Below are 7250 nucleotides of genomic sequence, written 5' to 3' on the forward strand. Positions count from 1 at the left end.
TGTAGAATCTTTAATATAATGGGTCTCTCTTTTGGTTCCTAACCCCAGGCCCTAGGGAAACCAACTACTTCTGTGCTGTGGAGGGTCAACATGAGTTCATGCTTCCAAATGGTGTGAGGTCCTGGCTAAACAAAAGAGCACAGTGTAGGCCTTGAGCTGGAAGTAGAAGCAGTTCAGTCCTGTGCAGAAATCTGGATTTAATGCCAAATGGTAGCAGGAACTATTGGGCACCAGGACTGTTTGTTTGTTGGGTGTTTATTAATCATGGAGTGAATAAGCAACTGAAAGATTTATTTTGCTATCTGTAGCATTTAAAATAGTAATTGCTAGAAATAACTTTTATTAATTAACTTGGTAAATACTGTAAATGCTTTGCTCTGTCTTAAGCCATCCAGTGTCACAGCTGTATGCAGTATTTCCATGATGATACTGTTTGCTGTCAGCTTATCAGTGTACTCACAGAAGAAATACATCTGTGATGGCCATTGCTTTTATGGGGCAACTCAAGATGATCCTTTAATCAATTCAAGCGTGGAGTTAGCCCATGGGCTCAATTACAGGTGGAGTTTGGAATTTTCATAATGATAAATGAAGAATTTTTTCTCTAAGATCTGAAAGTTTTGTTGGTGGTGGTGGTGTTTTTTTTTTTTACATTGAAACCCACACAGGGCTGGCAGTCAGGAGAGATTCCACCTTCAGGAAGTATTGATGGCCTGTGTAGTTGGGACATTCATAGAGCATCCAGCAGCTGGTTTCCACTTTATCAGGAGCTGAGGAAGGCATGCAGGTCTGAGGGGTCTGTGGTGGTGTCACAGGAGCAGCCCTCAAAGAAAGCCATCTGCTATAAAATAGAAGTACTCCCAATCACACTGGAAAGTATTTGAAAGCTGACTGGGTTTTGCCTAGGTTGTACAAAGCAATCCAAAGACTGCAAGGGTCCATAGGGACACTTCTAGTGAGCCCTAAGACTAGCAAAGCCCTTATATCCATTTTCTATAGGATGTGCAGATCATTACTGCTGTCTTCCTTTCTCTAGTACTAGAGAATGGTGGATGTCCCTTTGGGACTCTGAAAGTGGGAAGCAACTGTTAGCATTATTTCAGGCTGAAAGTATCCTGTTAGCAGCCTTTTGACAAGTTTTTGTGAGCATTTGGAGAAAGTGAAACCCCATTTGCTCTTTGATAGCTCTGTGGATGACTTCTGTTTATCACAAATTCATTCAACTTTGTGTCCATCTTCTGCTCCCAGTCCTGGGTTCCTAGAAATCTTCTGTAATGTAGAAAACAGACAAAGGAAGGAAAAATTCTGCTATATCTGAATTGTGCTGAAGCTTTCACATCTCTTAATGATACTGGAAAAAAAAAGAAGACTCTTCTGTCCAACCCAAGTAAGCCCACTGAGCACTTTAGGTCTGCTGGACTGCCAATCTTAGCAGCAGTAAAATCAAGTTAGAAATATTAAATTCAGTGGTATTGTTTGGTGATATTCCTTACATTTGTTTATTATAGGTTCTTTCAACCTTATTTTCCTGACATCTTAAAAATCTAAGATGATATAAACTTTAGGTATTTTTCAGAAGTTGAAAAACTAAAAGGGAAATTAGCCAGACAGAAAACACAACCAAAGTATTTTTTATGTGTAACTGTTTTAGTATTTGAAATCTGTCAAGCACACTATAGGCTTTCTTTAGTAAAACTGTTAGAGATAGATGATAAAACAACCACTTGAGGTTTTCTCTCTGCATCTTTTGTTGGTAGACCAACTAAAGATGTTTGCAAATGTACTTGCCTACAAGAAGCTATACCCATGCTAGGCTGTTTGCTCCATTCACTCAGCTGTTTTTATCTTTGCTATTTTTGCTTGGGTCTAACTGTTACACTTTTTCTCTTATACTTGCCTTCCTTTTATCTCCTTCCACATCCACCTTTGAACTAAACTTCACGAATTTTATTAATATGTAGTGCATTTTCATATTTCTTGTTCATACTGCATGAAGGTATTTTGGGTCTTTTTGTTCATTAGCTTCTTTTTCAACCAAAATGCTACTTGTTTTGGGCTTTCTTGCACGTGTCTTTCACTGAGTCTTGTATGGTGATTTCATGAAACTGCAAAACTTTAGGGACAAATCTTTAATTATTTGTTATTACACAGCTCTAGTTGTGATTCTAATGGCTGCTGTAAATGGTATCACTGTCAGCTTCTCTCTTGGAGGTGCTTTCTCAGCCAGGAAGTTGTACCCTTTAACACTGAACGCAGACTGAGGAAAGAGTGTGCTTTGAGTCTAGCATTTGTTTCTGAATACCGGTATGCTTTCTTTGTATCAAAAAAACCCAAAAACTTCTCCCTCATGGTTAATGCTAAGCAATATGAATTCACTTACAGGAACAACTTCTATGTGCAGGCCTGTACTTGTATTTGTCAAAGATCTTTGTCGGGCTCAGAAGTGTTACACTTTTTTTTGGTTCTGTGATCATGCTTGCTTTGTGGAGCAGGTTTGTCTTTTGGATGCCACATGGTCCTTCACAGATTAATACAGTGGGCACTGGACTTGGTAATGAAGTTTGGAACTTGAGAGATCTTAAACTTGAGTAGGGCAGGTGTATGTAAATTCCTTATTGGAACAACTGTAGAGCAGCCATCATAGGTTAGATACTACATCCAGCCAAGTAACTTCCAGGAGTAGGCACTGAGGGAAGGATAGATATGAAGCAAATATATATGACATTTCATTCAAATTTCAGAATCTCAAGCTGTTTTAGCTCAAGAGGTTTTCTGAGCAGGAGGTTTCTTCTCTCTTTTTAAAAACTCGCAGTGGATTTGTCTTCTAAGTATTCATCCAAGTTCTCCTTGAATCCTGTTCCTAGGACCCTGTGCCACAGATGAACTGCAGGAAGGGCTGTGGGTTGATCTTAAACTCTGGAGCCAGAATATCTTGTTAGACAAACATTATCTGTGGTCTGAGGAGTGTGGTTATTTCCATCTGTTGCAGGTGCCCTCAGTCAGTACGCTGTTATGACAGCTGTTTTCACATGGAGATTAACTGCTTTTGCACCTCAGGAAAACTCGAGCATAGGGCCAATCTGAAAATAGTGGTGTTTTTATAGAGAAATACAGCCTGCATGCCAGCAGCTGTAGTGCCTGCTACCAACCTTAAAGCAAGCTGCAGGAGCCTAGACGACTTGGTAGCAAAAACTTGTTCATGGTGTCTCCTTGAGAGTCTCTGAACATTTGCAAACAAAAGCAAGTGCAGCCCCTCAGTGGTCCTTAAAACTAGGAATTGCCACCATCCCTGTCTCAGGGAGACAGGCACATTTGAAGAAGTTTAGCCACCCCTAAGCTCTAGGCTGTGGCAGACTCTAGAATCCAGACACCCTACCTATCACTCTGATCTCTGAATAGTTATTTCTGTTGGTTCTTGCCTTCTGCCAGAGGAATGCCAGCATGTAATCTATACATCACTACAAGACGAGATCCTCAACTGCACTAATTGAACCAGATACTTTGTTGCAGTAAGTAGGTATATGCTAATTGGTCTGGGGAACTGGTCTCTTATTTCTTTATTTTATTCCTGCTGAAGGCAAATGAAATATTTTGATTTCCTGTTCTAAGCAGACAAGCAGATACTGTACCTTAACTGCTGTGTTATTTTGCAAACCTGGGTTAGCTAAGCATGCTAACACACATATTCCTTACACTGTGCATTTCCCATAAATGCACAATAGTAGGTGTTTGTGAACAAGAGGAAACATGCTTTTTCACATCTCTGCCCTGAGAGCCAAGCTGTTCATGCTCCATTTCCCTCTGGCTGAAGCATGGTGTTTTTATGTACACCAAATATTTGCAGTAGCTGAACAGCCTACTTCATGCAGTGAAGGACAGGCAGGAGGGCAGAGGTAGTGTCCCATGTACAAAAGAAAGGACAAGAAGGGCAAAGAATAGTTCTATTTTCCTCTCCAGTGTTGTCAGGGAAAGGCTGGTGAGGATCACTAACAGACTGTTACCGGTGGGCCATGTGAGTGTGAAATAATGGCTAAATGAGGTCTCTGACATTAGCAAGGAGAGATGTGAGTTTTAAGCAGTCTACTCAACTGCTGTAAAAGTTGCTTGGTTTTATTCAAGGACTCCATTATCAGAATGTTTGCTAGGCAAAACAAAATCAAAGCCCACCATTTCAAGCCAAGATGAAGTGATTTAAAATGAAACAGACACTAGATAAGGTTACAGAGTGTCCTAGTTGTTCTGTGCTCTCTGAACTGTGTTTTCTTTCCAAAAGTCTCCAGAACTTTGCTGAAAAACAGTAGTATCCCTGGTAAGTATGGAGCTGGGATCTATTCCTAGACTAAAAACTTGTGAAAATACAGAACTTAGATGAAAGGATCAGACCTTTCCCTTCACTTACCAAGGTATGGTAAGTGTACACTTACCAGCAATATGCAGTTGGACCTTTAACACTTACGTAACTTATCATGCTTTAACTTATCATGAACCACTGTCTGGTTGTGAATATATTTTAAACCTATTCCTCCTCTTCCCTGAAAATGTGAAAGAAATCAGATTTCCCTCTGGACTGCAAAACTTTAATTTGTTTGTAGTACTGAAAAAAGATTGTTTGAACCAGGATTTTGGAATGCATTCACTATTTAGTATGAGAGCAGTAACTCAGTGTGTGTCAGCCATCTTCTGCAAAGAGAAAATTTTTGCCATTTACTGTACCACAGTCAAGAATTCTTCTCTATTCCCTAGGTTTCAATAAATACAGTCTGCCCTGAATTTAGGCATTTCATACAAGATCCAAGAGCTACCTCAGACACTGAAGGAGCAGATCTCAGGGAGATGGACATAGCCTGGGACAAATATCAGTAAGACCCAACATTTGACCTTGGGCTTTTCTTTTTTATAGAGCTGAATATTGTGGGAAATAGAATTCTGCAGTGGCAAATAGCAACAATACAGAAAGACAGAAGTTTTACTGAATTTGACATTACTAAACAAGACAGACATACAGGAAAGGCAGCATTGCCAACTTCTATGTATATTTCTGAGAAACCGTGTTCTGTTCTGGAGATGGGATTGCAAAAAGATTCACTCTTCTGAAACTAATGGAAAAGGTTTGATTCTTACCCATAGGGAAGAGCTCAGGTGTGCCAACAAATGGGTATGATCACACATATGATAGCAAGTAAATGGAAGATGCTTTATGATTTGAGGAAATGTGATTTATAAGGACTCTGTATCAAGACAATAGCAGCAAATGTATTCATGTGATCTGGGGATGATGTGTGGCACTTACTCATGACCAGGCCTGAAAAATGTGGCCTTTTCAGAATTATGCTACTAAAAGACATTCCTGCTGCTATGGATCATACTGAAAGGATATCTAAATAATGAGAGAAGTCCCTTGGCAAGTATTAATCCTTTGCCTGACTTTAACCAACACAGCTTTTATGTTAGGAAAACTGTACCCGTTGCAAATCTGATTTAACATGTTCAAGTATCATTGTATAATAACACAGTGTGGTCATAAGCAAGTTGCATACGTCAGCCCACAGCAGAAGTTTATATTAGCTAGCCCTGCCAGCCTTTCCCTGGGTGATGTAAGATATTCTTTACCTAGGAACAGTCACTCCACTTTCTTTTAGTATCTTCAAGTTATGAAAAGGCTTTGGAAATAGCTTTGATATTAAACAGATTATTTCCTTCATCTTCAGTGAAACTTGGCATCGCCTTACTGAACTTTGCCTGTCTCTAAAGTTGCTTGGAGAGACTGTGTAACTGTAATCTCAAGGGATAAACTATACCCACTTCCTTAAACTGTGGTGTGCTGCTAAGCAGAACTCACTTGTAGTATTACATGGCAAGTGTCACTAAATGACACAAGCAAAAATGATGCACCACAGCTTTGGTCATGATGAAGAGACTAATTTATTTTTTCTGACTCCAATCTTTTATAGTTCTTAAAAGATGCCAGTGGATTGGAGGGTGAACGTGCCACCTCTCCAACGACACTGGACAAACTACCTGTACATCAAATTTCTCCGCCTCTATGAAAGAATGCAAAACAATAGGTTATTTACAGAAAGTTGTGTGAGAAAGTTCTCTACAAGAATGTAAACTCAGAAGGCTTTAGAAAACTCTTGATAACCAGGATGACAGGCAAGACCTAATGGAATTGCAGAGACTGAACTACTTCTGGAAGTCAGGATCATTCTTCCTTTTTAAAAGGTAATGGTGTTCTGAGTAAGTGGGCACTCATAAATACTCTAGCAGCCTTTTTTTGCCTTAAAAGAATTGCACTGTTTCACAAAGGGCTGCAAGTCAAGGTGGTCATTGCAACATTCACAGCAGTGGCCCAGAAGCTCTTATCTTAATAAAAGAAACGATCTGCAATATAAACATTTGCAAAGACTCATAGTCCATCCTGGTGTCTGTGTCAGAGCAGGGCAGTGGCATACTGAGGTTTCCACTTCTCTTTCCCACTTCTGAAAATTTGCTGAGATGGAAGCTGAGAGCTGTGAGCAGACATTGTATTTGCTTTTATATACCAGAGTCCTAATGCCCCATCTGCAAAAAGTAATACAAAAGAGACCATTCTAAGCTGTGGGGATTTCTCATGTTTTGTCTTTATTGTAGTTACGATGTTTATTGCATTTCCCATGGGACTCATTTTTTCTGTGTTTTACACCGCATTTGCTGATGCTGTATGCAAGTTATCATGTAACTGGGGTAGACTTCACTTTGAGCTGCTGTTAACTGTTTCATGTGGTCCATCTGACCCAATGTGAGATAGGTACGAGCATGTGTATGAGTATATAAGAATGGTTCTTTATAGAACCTCTTTTGCCTGAAAGCTCTCAAACTCAGCAGACCTGAGCAGCTTCTAGTGTAGGTCTGTTCCTCTCCTTCCCCACCCTGTGCTGATTGCCACTTGCCCGAGCTTGTCCCATGGCAAACTTTCCTTTTGTGACAGCAGATAAACTTTGCTTCAATTTTAATACTTTGTCACACACTTTATCCTGGAGACAGGAAAAGTCTCCGTCGCACATGGTGTTGTTAGCCTTTGCCCACTAATCCTTTCTCTTGTGTACAGATTTAACATAGACGTGTGAGGAGGAAGTAGTGATTAAAAGTCTCAGTCTCTTCCTGGTGTGTGATTATTTGCAGCATCCCAGAAGACTACAAAGATTGAAATCAAGTGGTTCTTACTAGATGTTTATCAGTGTATCTGAATTACTAACTAATATTGTAAATCA

This window comes from Vidua chalybeata, chromosome 7, assembly GCF_026979565.1.
Source record: "Vidua chalybeata isolate OUT-0048 chromosome 7, bVidCha1 merged haplotype, whole genome shotgun sequence".
In the NCBI taxonomy this organism is placed as follows: Eukaryota; Metazoa; Chordata; class Aves; order Passeriformes; family Viduidae; genus Vidua; species Vidua chalybeata.